Raw genomic sequence first — 17,440 nt, 5'->3', positions numbered from 1 at the left:
TGTTGTTATAAGTATATAGTAATAAGCCTCTTCCCCCCCCCCCCCCTCCCTCCTGTAATCCTATCCCTATGTGTCCTGTTATATATATGCAGCCTCTAGAAAGTGTTTTTTAGTTATATCTGAAGAAGAAGCTCAGAGGAAAGCTTCGAAACGTCATATTCGGTCATCATTATGAGTTAGCCATTAAAAAAGGTATCACCTACTGAAGACTTGCAAAGTTTTTTTTGTTTTTTATATTTTATAACCACTGGCTAACACGGTACAAGAACAAACATTTTCCTTTTACCAAACTCCCAGTCATCATGGGTAACGTCAAGCCATCACACCCAGCAATGTTAGAAGGGAAGGGAAGATACAAGTTAAAAAAAAAAAACCTGCTTGCTCACAACCATGACAAGAGGCAGAAGAAACAAAGCACCCCCAAAAAGATGAAAGATGAACCCATTTCTTCATAGAAGATAACAAACGTTGCAATAAATCAGGCCTCGAATCCACAAAGCCTACAACTTCTTTAAGTCCGCATAGTAAATTAGTATTCCTTTCTATTAGTATCCCAAATAGTATTCCTTTCTATTCCAAAAGGAATACTAGTTTGGCAATAGACCCCACATCATGTCAGTAGGCTTATTAACTCATGCATGATGTTAAGGGGGCTGTCCTCTAGAGGGCAGCATACAGAGGCATTGTTCTCTTAATTACATCCTGGAGAATAGATTTGCATATTTTTACCCAGAATCCCTAGCGGAGCAGGAATGACTTGTAAGTCTCCGTACTGCCTATGTAGGCACACTGTCCCTAATGCGTATGATTATCCCCTGACCCCTGTCACATGTAGTGACGGTGTTGTTATCACAGGCTAGGCCGAATACACTCAACCTAACTCCAGCCCACCTCCCAGGCCGGCCACTGACAATGGGGGCCTGCATGGTATCTAATGGCGGCGATATTTCCAGTCAGAGAGGCGTCCTCTCTCACCCTGAACCATGTGGGAGTGTTCCGAAGAGTCCTGATGGTAAGCGCAGGAACGACTCGAGGCAGTGCACCGTTTAACCAAGATAGAACTTTACATTGAGAACAAGATAACTCTCAACAGATGCAGCTTCCTGTTGGGGAGAGTAGTCTGTAACCTGTTGGCTACACCCAGGCTTGTGATGAGGGATGCCCAGACTATGATGGTGCCTTTTACTCCACTCCAAGTGTATAAAGATCTGGGGGCTGAATGTAAGGACGTTCCAGGGGCCAAAATACCTGGCTGATAAATGGGTCCTGGTAGGCAGCTTTAATAGGAAGCACAACTCCTATTCTCCTTCTAGACACAGCCTCTGCAGATTGGATAGCAGTGTCTCAGGGCTGCGTGGTGTTAGTCTTGAGTAGGTGTCTCCTCTCCCTCAGGGGTGGCTGAGAGCTCGCCAGGATCAGAGTGGTCAGTGCCAGCAGATACTATCACAACTACTCACTCACTAATATTTGATCATATGTAATGTACTGATGTGATACCTGGTCCTGCGTAATATACTGATGTGATATCTGGTTCTGTGTAGTATACTGATGTGATATCTAGTTCTGTGCAGTATACTGATGTGATATCTGGTTCTGTGTAATATACTGATGTGATATCTCGTTCTGTGTAGTATACTGATGTGATATCTGGTTCTGTGTAATATACTGATGTGATACCTGGTCCTGTGTAATATACTGATGTGATACCTGGTCCTGCGTAATATACTGATGTGATATCTGGTTCTGTGTAGTATACTGATGTGATATCTGGTTCTGTGTAATATACTGATGTGATACCTGGTCCTGCGTAATATACTGATGTGATATCTGGTTCTGTGTAGTATACTGATGTGATATCTGGTTCTGTGTAGTATACTGATGTGATATCTGGTTCTGTGCAGTATACTGATGTGATATCTGGTTCTGTGTAATATACTGATGTGATATTTCGTTCTGTGTAGTATACTGATGTGATATCTCGTTCTGTGTAGTATACTGATGTGATATCTGGTTCTGTGCAGTATACTGATGTGATATCTGGTTCTGTGTAATATACTGATGTGATATCTGGTTCTGTGTATTATACTGATGTGATACCTGGCTCTGTGTAATATACTGATGTGATACCTGGCTCTGTGTAATATACTGATGTGATATCTGGTTCTGTGTAATATACTGATGTGATACCTGGTTCTGTGTAATATACTGATGTGATATCTGGTTCTGTGTAATATACTGATGTGATATCTGGTTCTGTGTAATATACTGATGTGATACCTGGTTCTGTGTAATATACTGATGTGATATCTGGTTCTGTGTAATATTCTGATGTGATATCTGGTTCTGTGTAATATACTGATGTGATATCTGGTTCTGTGTAGTATACTGATGTGATATCTGGTTCTGTGCAGTATACTGATGTGATATCTGGTTCTGTGTAGTATACTGATGTTGTATCTGGTTCTGTGTAGTATACTGATGTGATACCTGGTTCTGTGTAATATACTGATGTGATACCTGGACCTGTGTAATATACTGATGTGATACCTGGTTCTGTGTAATATACTGATGTGATACCTGGTCCTGCGTAATATACTGATGTGATATCTGGTTCTGTGTAGTATACTGATGTGATATCTGGTTCTGTGTAGTATACTGATGTGATATCTGGTTCTGTGTAATATACTGATGTGATACCTGGTCCTGCATAATATACTGATGTGATATCTGGTTCTGTGCAGTATACTGATGTGATATCTGGTTCTGTGTAATATACTGATGTGATATCTCGTTCTGTCTAGTATACTGATGTGATATCTGGTTCTGTGCAGTATACTGATGTGATATCTGGTTCTGTGTAATATACTGATTTGATATCTGGTTCTGTGTAATATACTGATTTGATATCTGGTTCTGTGTAGTATACTGATGTGATATCTGGTTCTGTGCAGTATACTGATGTGATATCTGGTTCTGTGTAATATACTGATTTGATATCTGGTTCTGTGTAATATACTGATGTGATACCTGGTCCTGCGTAATATACTGATGTGATATCTGGTTCTGTGTAGTATACTGATGTGATATCTGGTTCTGTGCAGTATACTGATGTGATATCTGGTTCTGTGTAATATACTGATGTGATATCTCGTTCTGTGTAGTATACTGATGTGATATCTCGTTCTGTGTAGTATACTGATGTGATATCTCGTTCTGTGTAGTATACTGATGTGATATCTGGTTCTGTGCAGTATACTGATGTGATATCTGGTTCTGTGTAATATACTGATGTGATATCTCGTTCTGTGTAGTATACTGATGTGATATCTCGTTCTGTGTAGTATACTGATGTGATATCTCGTTCTGTGTAGTATACTGATGTGATATCTCGTTCTGTGTAGTATACTGATGTGATATCTGGTTCTGTGTAATATACTGATGTGATATCTGGTTCTGTGTAATATACTGATGTGATATCTGGTTCTGTGTAATATACTGATGTGATATCTGGTTCTGTGTAGTATACTGATGTGATATCTAGTTCTGTGTAGTATACTGATGTTTTGTTTCTTACAAGGTTCCATTGATAAGTATTAAGTAAATCTCATTACTTGATTACAATGTTGTGCTTTGCTATTTTTTACTTTTCTTCCTCCAGACCAGTAATGTGAGACTGTGAAGACTTTTTGGACTTGTCAACCATTAAACCCAAGGAACAACCCGTCCCAGGAAGTCCCAGTACCCGCAGTACCAGGAACCACGGCAGAAGGTGGAAGACGTCTGGCTGATGTTTAACAATGTTTGGCTGTATAACCGAAAACCTCCCTGTGTGTATTAGTACAAGCTGAGCCGGAGATGGATCCAGTCACACAGAGTCTGGCATACTGCTGTGGTAGGAAGGTTGGTATGGCTTATAATATATAGGATTGTCAGGATATTGCATTCACTTTACAACTTTTCCTTTTTTAACCATGACAGGGTCAGGTTCCTGTTGTAGAGAGTAAAAGGTGTGTGGCGGTATAGTATCCAAAGCTTGTGCAATGCAGATTTTGGTATAAAGCAACGGCCCGTAGTGTTGTCTGTAGTTGTAGACTTATTTATGGATCTGTGGTATGGACCTTCATAAATATGGATGGTTTCTAGAAGCTCCAAAATTCTGACACCATCTGAGTATGTGTCGAGATTCACCATTAGACAAATATTTGGCCCAAAACCCGTGGACAAAAACACCCGCAGGCTGTAAGGAACAAATATTTGGTTCACACACCAAAGACCCAACAATTCTAGGCATGACATGAGCAGACACAAATCATCTCTCGCTTATTGGGGAGACAAATATGTGGCGCACAACAGGAATTTTTGGTGCACTAAGTAAATTGTCATCAATTCATTACACCATTTTAAACTTGATCAAGAAAATCTGCCCCATGGGCAGGCAGGGGCAGCGAGGCGAAGAAGAACGAGAACATCGGGCACCGGACCAGCCATCTCTGCAGGTAAGTAGCTACTAGAGATGTTAGCTAGTCTCCCATTAGAATGAATGGACGCAGCCGGCGCGCAGGGGGTTAAGGCTGTGTGCCGGCTGCTTCCATTCATTCCTATGGAACCGCAGCGGAGCCTTCACACTGAGTATACACTCCGCTCAGAATGATGGCTAACATTGTTAGCTTTTCCAACAATGCTTGGCCAGTAGCAAAGCATTGTGGGAAATAATCACCGATCTCGATCCCACCTAAAAAGATCATGTTCGAATTTCCGATCGCGATCGGGAAATTTTCTCGATCGCCGATCGGAATCCGATCTTTTCCGAACACGATCGCTCAACCCTATCAAAAACTGATTTGAAACGAGTGACACTCGGCCATCAAAATCCGAATGTATACCGTTAGGTCCGTCAAAAACATCCGGGTCATATGAATGAGGCCTAAAAGAGTCTTAATGACATGAGTCTTCTAGCATAAGATACTTAGACTTCATATTGTCTTACAGCTTGAATTCTCTCCACAAACCCTCCACTGTTCTGGACAGAAGTTTTGCCCAATTCTACGTGATGCTACTTACTATAGTTATCAGAAGAGGTAAGGGCTCCCAGAAAAGCAGAATTTTTACTTTTTTTAAAAAAAAATGGTGGATTTCAAAGCTTTAAAGAGAAATTTCAGTCAAATATTCCAAAAATATTCTGGTCTCCTACTGAAATTATTGTCTACCCGGTGAAATAATATGTCAGTAGAATGTATACAGTATTACTACAGCATCATCTTATTCTTCTCCCGGTCTCCTTGCTGATAGGTACCACTTGTGTGAAAAATGCTTCAACGAGATCCAAGGGAAAAGTGTGTCTATAGGTGGCGACCCTACACAACCACACAGGTAAGTCATGAATTTTTTCTTTAAATATATTGGGAGGAAGCTTCATCAATCCCCGTATGCCAGTATTCTGGCATAGAGGAATGACACTGAGGCACACAGGGCATTAAAGAGCAGTATACAGTGGTTGGGGGCACTAGGGAGCTTTATACTGTACGTGGGGGCACTAAGGAACTTTATACTGTGGGTGGGGGCATTAAGGAACGTTATACGGTGCATGGGGGCACCAACGTGCATTATAACATTAGCAGCGGCCAGGACATGAAGGTTTCTCTCCCCTCCTCTGTTATAATGAAAGTGTTAGGTATCAGGGGTCCGGACAGCTGCCAATTGAGTATCCCTGGTATAGAATAACAGTGTGAACGAGGTCAGAGTTTTATATTTTTGACTCTCCAATGATTTTGTTCATTTTGGTTTTAGACCCATCAGTAAAGACCAGTTCTCCAAACGGAAAAATGACACCCCCGATCCAGAACGGTAGGTATTTGTATTTTTTGATGTTATTGACCAATTGGCCATTACTGACTTAGCAACGGCCAACTTACTGAGAGTAGGGCCCGTGTGCCACTGGCCAAAAATGTTCTTCTTACTTTTCCATTGACTTCAGTACTCATTTTTGTTTCTTAGTTTTGTGGAGTGTTTGGATTGTGGTTGGAAAATGCACCAGATTTGCGTCTTGCATCATGAGACCATCTGGCCAATGGGGTGAGTTGCCTCATCTTTATTGCCTCAATCTACTCCTCACCGGCCATATTCTGCAAATGTGGGTGGAGCGGGGGACTCCTCTGTCCGAATAATTTATTATAACTTCTGGCATGAGTTGCAATGGAAATCTACACCACTTCCCTTCTGGTGCCGGCACGTCTATCACAACGGACATAGATAAAGCAGTATAAATAGGCCTACATGGATCTTATAACACCCATTCTTCATTGCCACGTGAATAAGTCAAGTCTGTGGACTTGAATGCGCCAACGCAATTATTACAGGGCCCCTTAAAGTAAGTGCCCCCATTACAGACCCCAACACAATATAATGACTAGGGTTGAGCCAATCTTGAGATTTCAGTATGGTTTTTAAAATCTGATTTCCGATCATTTTCCAGCCGATCACGATTGTGAAATTTGCTCGATCGCCGATCAGGATCCGATCTTTCCCGATCCTGATCGCAAAACACTAGTCAATGCTTCTCTATGGGAGAAGTCACTTTTAGGGTTAAGCCGATCTTGAGATTTCAGGATCGTTTTTAAAATCCGATTTTCGATCATTTTCCAGCCAATCCCGATCATGAATTTTGCTCGATCCGGTCTTTCCCGATCCCAATTGCTCAACCTTAATGATGACCCCCATATTGACTCCTACAGAGGTACTTTAGACCACTTTGTACCGATTTATCAACCCTGCAGATATCGGCTGCTTTTCACTTACCTATCTGTCTGTGGCTACTACTTCTTAGGCCCCCAAGGGGCACTGCAAATTATGTAGCAAAGCTGAAAAGCATCAGGACACGACATCCAGAACTTAATATTCGGCATCCCCTGGCTTTAAACAGAGGTAGATGTGGACAGGAGCAGGGATAGGTAAGTGAAAATTGGCCAATACCCAATGGAGCCTATTAAAAAAAAAAAGTGGTACTAACCCATGGTAGTTACACCCCAAAGCGGTTGTGGCACCACCCCGAATACAGGGCCCCCTGCTGCATTCTCCTTCCTCAAAAACAATGTGCCATTAACTTTTTGTTTTATTTTGTTTATTTCGTGCTCCAGCTTTGTGTGTGACGGCTGCTTAAAGAAATCCGGCCGGAAGAGAAAGGAGAACAAGTTTTCTGCAAAACGTAAGCGCCTACGTAAAGCTGTGATATTACCCCTTGGCACTGCAGTGGTTAAACAGTCACTCCCTACAGGGCTCCCAAAGACAAGGTTGGGCACCTTTTTGGAGAGCCGTGTCAATGCATTTCTACGAAGTCAAGCGAATCCCGAGGCTGGAGAGGTGACAGTCCGTGTCGTTCATGCGTCTGATAAGATGGTGAGAGTAAAGCCTGGGATGAAAGCAAAGTAAGTATCATAAAAACTGCATGTATTGTCTACAGTCAAAGGCGAAGACCTCACGTAGCAAAACTCAGCTAGAAAACAGGGTTCTTCATTTTTTTATTCCCCTAATCTATCAAAAGGGAAAACGCGATTCCGCAGCTAAAATTAACATTAGGAGTTTTTCAAAAACACCACCGTTTTTGAAAATGAAGCTCTTTCTTTCCGCAAAGTCTAGATGAGATTTAGGAAATCTCACATTTTGCTGGTGCTCTTCTGCTACGTGGACCTTAGCCCTCATTCACACATCCGCCATTTTCACTGATGCCATATGTCTCCTTCCCACCACCCTCTCCTCCGATCAAGGACCCCTTCCATGTTGCCAGTTCCTCGTATTTTCTCCAATTTCCTTCCTCTGTCTTACTATTACGTTTTCAGGGAAACTGTTCTTATTTCATTTTACACATGGCCACCTCCTTCCTGGAACCCTGCTCTGCGGTTCTACTCCGGCCTCCAACTCCACTCATATGTGACCTCCAAAGGGACACCAAGACCTTTTCCTGCTTCGTTCCTCGGAGAAATAGCACATTCCTGCCCCCATCGAAGTCCGAGCTTTTTAACTTTGGCAGTAGGGGATTGATCCGGAGTTCTACTCTTTCATCCATATGCAATGAAACCTTTCCAAAAGATCACCTCCTTAACCAGCCATGGATGTTCAGCTTTCCACAGTAGCCATCTTCTTTGAGACCACTTCACTAATTTTTGGGTGGTCATCTCAAAGAGGTTTCACTGTGGGGCCAATACATTTTTTTCATTTTCATTTTTTCACCTACCACCCCTTTGGGCTTGGTACCTACAGATAGGTGGGCTCTCATATTGGGTCAACATATGCCGTGTCCCACAAACCAAAATAGGCTGTGTCATGAATGGGTTAATCATTATATGTATACAAGTCTGGTGTCCATACATGAAGCCCCCAGATAATGGTGTTATGGCCACTTCATTACCAGGTCTATATATATGAGTGTCAGTCAAAAAATTTACATGCAACTTTTGGTGCTGGTTTTAGGTTTGTGGATACTGGAGAAATGGCAGAATCCTTTCCATATCGAAGAAAAGTCATATTTGCCTTTGAAGAAGTTGATGGCGTTGGGTTGTGTTTTTTTGGCATGCATGTCCAGGAGTATGGCTCTGAGTGTCCACCACCCAACCAGAGGTAGGTACAGATCAATATGGCTACATTCACAGACCTCCAAACTTATACAACATGTACAACGAGAGGAACGCTCTAGAAAGAGGACAGCAGGTAAATATAATGCGCCATCCGGCATCAACGAGTAATACAAGGTCCATAAATCTACAAAGACCAAAGGAGAGGAGTTGCCCTCCAGAGCTCTTCAGGTCTTCATAAGGTCTTGATAATCCTCTAAAACATGATCCAAGAGGTCCAGGCAGAAATGAGAGTCGTACATGTTTCTACGGGGCACTGTAAGGTCTTCCATTTTCTGAATGTCCTCCAGTTCTTCAGCTTCAGAAATTTTCAATTCTGCTTTTCCAAATTTTGGACCAAATCCAGCATCTGCCTTCTATTGAAACCAATGGAGGCTGATTTCAGGTGGAATTTGGAGCCAATTTTGAGACAGATTCCACCTCCAAATTCAGCTGTGTGAACATACCCGTAGCCTTACAAAATTCTTAACTTTTTGTTTTGGAGGACAAGTTGTCATTTTCATTGGTACCAATTTTTGGTATCAGTTTTTATTGTTATTTTTGGAGGAAGGCGAGGTGAATAGAAAAGCATTCCCTTGCTCATGGCAGTATGTTTCTTTCTATGGCCTTCACTGAAGGGGATAAGTGCGGACTTATACGCACATGGGGTTCCTTAATATATTTGTTTCCTTTATGTATTTTAAAAAAATCTAAAGTAATTTTTTAACTTTTTTTTTTATCTTTTACACCTTCTTTTATGCTTTTTTAACCTAATTTTTTCTCCTGTCCTACAAGGGGACTAGAACCTGGTATCTCCTGATCCTTTGTACAATGTACTGTAATACTTCTATATTGCAGTACATTGTACTTAGAATCCCTATGTGCAGTATAGATGGCAACCCCTCGAGTGAGATCGCAGGGAATCTGAGGTGCTGAAGGAGGGCCGATCTTGCCCCCAAACCACCTAGTCGCTGTGATCACTATAGATCATGGCATCGGAGGGGTTGAGCCAGAGTATCTTCTGAGCCCCAGCCATAAAACATTATTACAATGCTGAGCATACGCTCACTGTAATGTATCAATACGGCATAGAGTGGATATGGGTTAAGGTGGGTCACACCTCGGGGCTCTTCTTAAAGGCACCTTTTCCTCCAGCACTGTAAATGGTGAACAATATATGATAACAAACAATCGGATAGTTGGGGGTCGCCCCCTCCACTTCTATATCTTACTATACTTTCCTAGGTCTTTACTTTGTATGTTTGATTTGCTCATTTTGTCCTTTAGGCGGGTATACATTTCCTATCTAGACAGCGTTCACTTTTTTCGACCCAAGTGTCTGAGGACAGCCGTGTACCACAAAATTGTAATTGGGTACTTGGAATATGTTAAGAAACTTGGGTAAGTGCCCCAGCTTGTGTTTAGTGATGGTGGCCATTCCAGGTTGCGTGGGTAATCCTACATGAGCGACTGATTTCACGTTTTCTGCCAGGTACACAACAGGGCATATATGGGCCTGTCCTCCTAGTGAAGGAGAGGACTATATCTTCCATTGTCGTCCCATGGACCAGAAGATACCAAAACCCAAACACCTACAAGAATGGTACAAGAAGATGTTGGACAAGTCTGTGTCAGAGGGCATTGTCCAGGACTACAAGGTCGGTATGGTTGCCTATCACTATGGCAAATAATAAAACAAAGAAGAGACACCGAGCGCTCTGAGCGTAGTATATGAGACACTGAGATAAACAAGAGCAAGATTATAAATCGACCAGTAGGCCTCTCACCTTGGAGGGTTGTAAGTAGTCACAACCCCTTTGAGTCGCTTGCTGGGGCAGGATCAAGGTGAGAGTGGCAGCAGATCCATAGAGACACCGGAGAGGAAACTTGTGAAGACCAGGAACCAAAGGTTCTTGTTGGAGTACAAATCTGCGCCCTCACATAACAATGTCATTTTGGGTAATGCATTTTTTTCTCATCACACAAACAGGATATTTTTGAGCAGGCAACAGAGGACGGACTGACAAGTGCAACGGCATTGCCATATTTTGAAGACGACTTCTGGCCAAACGTCCTAGAAGACAGCATCAAAGAATTAGAACAAGAGGAGGAAGAAAGAAAACGGGAAGAAAATACTGGACTTGAAAGCATTGGGGTAAATACATGGTTTGGGGGGATTTTAACACTAAAAACATTCATAAGTTTGAATGTATTGGTCTAATACTTAATAAAAAATAAAGTTAAAATAAGAGTTGACAATGTTGGGATACAGTTAGATGTGGTGTTCGGTGGCTACGCACGACACCAGACGGCAAACCGTTAGGGTAAGTTCAGACAGAGTTTTTTAGTCAGGATTTTGAGGCCATATCCGCCTTAAAATCCTAACCAAAAAGATGGCTCCCATTGAAATCAATGGGAGCTGCTCAGGAGTTTTTTCTGGGAGCTGTTTCTTCCGGCTCCGGGAAAAAAAGAAGCGAGGTGCTCATTCTTCAGGCCGAGTCGCCTTGCTATTCATTGGGCCTAATCCGGATCGGAGTGCGCGGATGGATGCTGCTGCAGTGCACCGGCTTTCAGTCGCCGGTACTTGGTTTTTGGACCAGAACCTGAGACGGCCTCCACCTCAGGTTCCGGTCCAAAAATCTCTGTGTGAACTTACCCTTACAAGCAGCATTTTTCTGTTGGCTATGGATGGACCAACTCACAACACTCATCAGTTATGTCCAGGCATGAAACAGTCGGTTACGCTGGGTTCACACTAGCGCCCAGACTCTGTTTTCAGGTTTCCGTCTTCTGCATGCAGAAGACGGAAAGCTGTCAGACCGAGTCCGGCCGTGAGCGCTGGTGAGCGTTTTATGCTCTCCGCCGCTAAGCCGTTTTTTTAAAACCAGACACAGAGTACTGCATGTCTGACTCTGTGTCCGGTTTAAAAAAAACGGTTTCGCAGCGGAGAGCATAATACGCTCACCGGCGCTCACGGCCGGACAGCTTTCAAACCCATTCAAATGAATGTGTATGAAAGAGTCCTGCAGGTTTCCATCTCCTGCCTCTGTTTTGTGCAGGAAACGGAAACCTGCATGAACGGAGACCGGGCACAGATGTGAACGAGCCCTTAGTAGATATGTAAGTCAATCCAGTTTAGTTTTGAACGTCTCCTGCTTGAAGTGCGATTGAAGTACATCACAGTTCACAACAAGCAGGAAACATTCAGTGAATCTGCAAAAGCAGCAGTCACTGACACAGCTCTAACTCTGGAACCGCGGGGGCCTACAGTAGATCTTGAGATATCACTGGTCGATGTGGAGCAGTATATACTTGCCGTTTTCACTTCAGCCAGAGTGCAGGAGAACATGTGCTAAAGCAGGGAAAGAAGGTTTGCAAAATTCGGGTCGAAGGTTTGGAAAAATTGGATACAATCTGAACCACTTTGCTCATCTCTACTTGTGACCAGTCCCTCCTTCTCTTGTTTTTCTGTAACCAGTCTATGCCATGTAATGTAGTTGCATGATACAGTTACACTGCGGTTGTTTTACTTCACCTCTATCGGTGTAAAATATAGTCTGATTTATCGAAATTTAATCCTCTACTTTTTGTTTTTGAGTGGTTTTAGCCCGTGTGTCCACATACTATGCAGATAGAAAAAAAATTTGGACATTTATCTCGACATTCTGATACTTTTCTGTATTTTATATTTGTTTAAAAAGTTTGCGACAGAAAAGGGCAAGAAGAGGAGCAAGAAGAAGCCTGGCATGTCCAACGTCTCCAATGATTTGTCTCAAAAACTGTATGCTACTATGGAGAAACATAAAGAGGTCGGTGGGTCATTGATCTGACGCTCCTACAATGCGGGTCATGTCCTTGGGGAAAGTTTACCATTAAGATACCATTACAAGGTACACTTTGTCCTGCAAAAAATAAGCCCTCATAGGACTCTGTGAACGGAAAAATTCAAAGTTGTGGCTTTTGGAAGGTCAGGAGTGAAAAACAAAAATTGATAAAGGAAAGCTTTCACCTTCTAATTTTTCAGTTCTGAATTTCATCTGAGATTTTGGAATCTTTACTACAAATACGTTTTTATTTCCATACGTTCCAGGTCTTTTTTGTTATCCGATTGATCGCCGGACCTGCCGTAAATTCTCTTCCCCCGATTGTGGAACCGGATCCCTTAACCCCTTGTGACTTAATGGACGGTCCGGAGGCCTTTCTGGCTCTGGCCAGGGACAAACACTTGGAGTTCTCTTCTTTGCGTAGAGCCAAATGGTCGACCATGTGCATGTTAGTAGAACTTCAAACCCAATGTCAGGACTGGTGTCTTTCTACCCGCAGTGAATACAAGTGTCGTGTGGACACAAGATGGCGCCGCAGTATTGGTGAGGTGAGCGTAAGAACAGAAAATACAATGTCATCTATGTAAAAATTATTAAAATAAAGAAAAAAAATCCAAAAATAAAAACATAAAAATCTAAATTATTTGAATAAAACCACATGTAAAAAAAAACTTGATAAGTTTTTCCATCTAGTTGCATTGTTTCTTGGCGATATTATTAAGTATGTCTAATGTTTTACTGATGGCGACTTTTTTTCCCATTTTTCCGTAGGATTACGAAACTTATCAGCAGAAAATGGAGAAACTAGGATTGGATGATGAGAGACATATCCGACAAGATACAGCAATACAAAGTCCTGGAGACTCTCGTCGACTAAGCATACAACCAGGGGCATGACTAGGGAAGCAAGCTTTAGATTGGGGCCTCGCCAGCTCCCATACAGTATAGCATTCACTTTACTTGTCCCCCCTCTGGTTATAATGGCCCTATATTGGCCCCCATACAATATATTATCCCCATTACAGACCCCTATATAGTATACTGTCCCTATTACAGGCCCCCATACATTATACTGTCTCTATTATAGGCCCTCATACAATATACTGTCCCTATTACAGGCCCCAATACAGTATACTGTCCCCATTACAGGCCCCCATACAGTATACTGTCCCCATTACAGGCCCCCATACAGTATACAGCCCCTATTACAGGCCCCCATACAGTATACTGTCCCTATTACAGGCCCCCATACAGTATACTGTCCCTATTACAGGCCCCCATACAGTATACTGTCCCCATTACAGGCCCCCATACAGTATACTGTCCCTATTACAAGCCCCCATACAGTATACTGTCCCCATTACAGGCCCCCATACAGTATACTGTCCCCATTACAGGCCCCCATACAGTATACTGTCCCCATTACAGGCCCCCATACAGTATACTGTCCCTATTACAGGCCCCCATACAGTATACTGTCCCCATTACAGGCCCCCATACAGTATACTGTCCCTATTACAGGCCCCCATACAGTATACTGTCCCCATTACAGGCCCCCATACAGTATACTGTCCCTATTACAGGCCCCCATACAGTATACTGTCCCCATTACAGGCCCCCATACAGTATACTGTCCCCATTACAGGCCCCCATACAGTATACTGTCCCCATTACAGGCCCCCATACAGTATACTGTCCCCATTACAGGCCCCCATACAGTATACTGTCCCCATTACAGGCCCCCATACAGTATACTGTCCCCATTACAGGCCCCCATACAGTATACTGTCCCCATTACAGGCCCCCATACAGTATACTGTCCCCATTACAGGCCCCCATACAGTATACTGTCCTCATTACAGGCCCCCATACAGTATACTGTCCTCATTACAGGCCCCCATTCAGTATACTGTCCCTATTACAGGCCCCCATACAGTATACTGTCCCCATTACAGGCCTCATACAGTATATTGTCCCCATTACAGGCCTCATACAGTATATTGTCCCCATTACAGGCCCCCATACAGTATATTGTCCCCATTACAGGCCCCCCATACAATATACAGTCCCCATTACAGGCCCCCATACAGTATACTGTCCCCATTACAGGCCCCCATACAGTATACTGTCCCCATTACAGGCCCCCATACAGTATACTGTCCCCATTACAGGCCCCCATACAGTATACTGTCCCCATTACAGGCCCCCATACAGTATACTGTCCCCATTACAGGCCCCCATACAGTATACTGTCCCCATTACAGGCCCCCATACAGTATACTGTCCCTATTACAGGCCCCCATACAGTATACTGTCCCTATTACAGGCCCCCATACAGTATACTGTTCCCATTACAGGCCCCCATACAGTATACTGTCCCCATTACAGGCCCCCATACAGTATACTGTCCCTATTACAGGCCCCCATACAGTATACTGTCCCCATTACAGGCCCCCATACAGTATACTGTCCCCATTACAGGCCCCCATACAGTATACTGTCCCCATTACAGGCCCCCATACAGTATACTGTCCCTATTACAGGCCCCCATACAGTATACTGTCCCTATTACAGGCCCCCATACAGTATACTGTTCCCATTACAGGCCCCCATACAGTATACTGTCCCCATTACAGGCCCCCATACAGTATACTGTCCCTATTACAGGCCCCCATACAGTATAGTGTCCCCATTACAGGCCCCCATACAGTATACTGTTCCCATTACAGGCCCCCATACAGTATACTGTCCCCATTACAGGCCCCCATACAGTATACTGTCCCTATTACAGGCCCCCATACAGTATAGTGTCCCCATTACAGGCCCCCATACAGTATACTGTCCCCATTACAGGCCCCCCCATACAGTATACTGTCCCCATTACAGGCCCCCATACAGTATACTGTCCCTATTACAGGCCCCCATACAGTATACTGTCCCCATTACAGGCCCCCATACAGTATACTGTTCCTATTACAGGCCCCCATACAGTATACTGTCCCCATTACAGGCCCCCATACAGTATACTGTCCCTATTACAGGCCCCCATACAGTATACTGTCCTCATTACAGGCCCCCATACAGTATACTGTCCTCATTACAGGCCCCCATTCAGTATACAATCCCCATTACAGGCCCCCATAAAATATACTGTCCCTATTACAGGCCCCCATACAGAATACTGTCCCCATTACAGGCCTCATACAGTATATTGTCCCCATTACAGGCCCCCATACAGTATATTGTCCCCATTACAGGCCCCCATACAGTATACTGTCCCTATTACAGGCTCCATACAATATACTGTCCCCATTACAGGCCCCCCATACAATATACAGTCCCCATTACAGGCCCCCATACATTATACTGTCCCCATTGCAGGCCCCCCATACAATATATTGTCCCCATTACATTTTATGTCGTGAATGTTGGTGTTTGTCTTATATTTTCTTAAATATATGAAAATGAGAATATTTTTGATGTTTTTGTATAGCCATTTTCTGGGTATTTTCATCCTTGTCTTGGTTGTTGCCTTTAGTCCATCCTACATTGTGTATTTGGATATTTGTGTGTTTGGATGTTTGTTACTCAATCACGCAAAAACGGCTGAACAGATTTGAATGAAATTTGGCACATAAATAGATTGTAACCTCGATTAAAACATCGCCTCCTTTTTATCCCAGTAAATGACATGGTTTCCCTACTGTTATAAATTTATGTTCACATACTATATTACACTGCTCCTGCAGCAGCCTTATCTCAGCCTGGTCTGTTATCTATATGTGTAAACACACTAATCCTAGGGATTCTGTACAGGCATTTGCATATTATCTGATCTGCTCCAGGCAGTGCTGACACACTGGATGGGAAAACACCTTTAATTCAAATTGGCAGTTTGCTACTTTTAAACATGTCGGGGAAACAGAAAATCTAATTTCTTGCAAATTCTAAAATGACAGCTGTGAACGTAGACAGAAGTCACAGAGTTCTCCTCAAGCGGAGCTGAGGGAGATCATCTGCGCCAACAACTCACTCATTATATGGTGTCCCAGCGAGCTACTGAGATGCCGGAACAATCACAGCACAGTGCGAGGAACGAGTTCAACGGCAGGTGAGCTTGCCAGCTAGAAACGCCGGAGCAGGTGGATCATCAACACCAACAACATGCTCATTATGTGGTGTCCCAGCGAGCTGCTAAGATGTTGGAACAATCACGGGCATAGCGCAAGGAACCCGTTCAGCGACAGGGCAACTTGACAGCTACCGAAACACCGGAGCAAGTGGATCATCAACGCCAACAACACGCTCATTATATGGCGTCCCAACGAGCTGCTGAGATGCCAGAACAATCCCGGGCACAGCGAGAGGAATGAGTTCATATATACGGTATATATTTTATTTTTGACTCCCACTGAAAGGAATCAGAAGTCAGAGCTAGAAGGGGGATCTCTGTATGGTTGGTATGGTGGCCCCTTTCCTGGGTATAGATTGTATAACCCTATTACGGCAGAGGTCTCGTCTTTAACCCCTTCTTTTTCGATTTGTGCCGGTCATAAAGCGCCCTGTATACAGTTGCGGAGAGTTTCGGTATCCCTATATACAGTGCCAAATAGAGAGTCCCCGATAAGCGATGCCTTGGCTAAAGTGAAGTTCATGTATTTTCCAACAGGTGGCGCCATTTCCTCAGATTTGATCAATTCGGACTCTTTCAGGCCACTGTTCACGTTAAAGGCGTATTCCCATCTTTAGTATAGGTGCCTATTCATTTCTATGGGGGTCACTGGACCCCCATTCTCCTAAAAGGCGGGGTCCCAGAGATGACATCCATACCCCAAACCATTTCCAAAAACGGGAATCTGAAAATTAGAAATTTATCTGATTTCTAATAATGAGAAAAATCAAAGGACTATAACTATAACTTTTCTGGACAACACCTTTAAGGACAATTTTAGGGGTCTTCACTGGTGACTACTGAACTCGTCTTACGACATAGCCGCTGGCCATAAGGACTGA

General features: G+C 43.3%; 1 pseudogene; it reads left to right on the top strand.

The window, feature by feature from the left end:
- Positions 1-924: 924 nt before the first annotated feature.
- On the top strand, positions 925-13,324 carry LOC142214617 (histone acetyltransferase p300-like; annotated as a pseudogene).
- The last annotated feature ends 4,116 nt before the right edge of the window (positions 13,325-17,440 follow it).

Source organism: Leptodactylus fuscus, chromosome 7, assembly GCF_031893055.1.
Source record: "Leptodactylus fuscus isolate aLepFus1 chromosome 7, aLepFus1.hap2, whole genome shotgun sequence".
Lineage (NCBI taxonomy): Eukaryota > Metazoa > Chordata > Amphibia > Anura > Leptodactylidae > Leptodactylus > Leptodactylus fuscus.
This window is presented reverse-complemented; position numbering and strand designations above follow the sequence as displayed.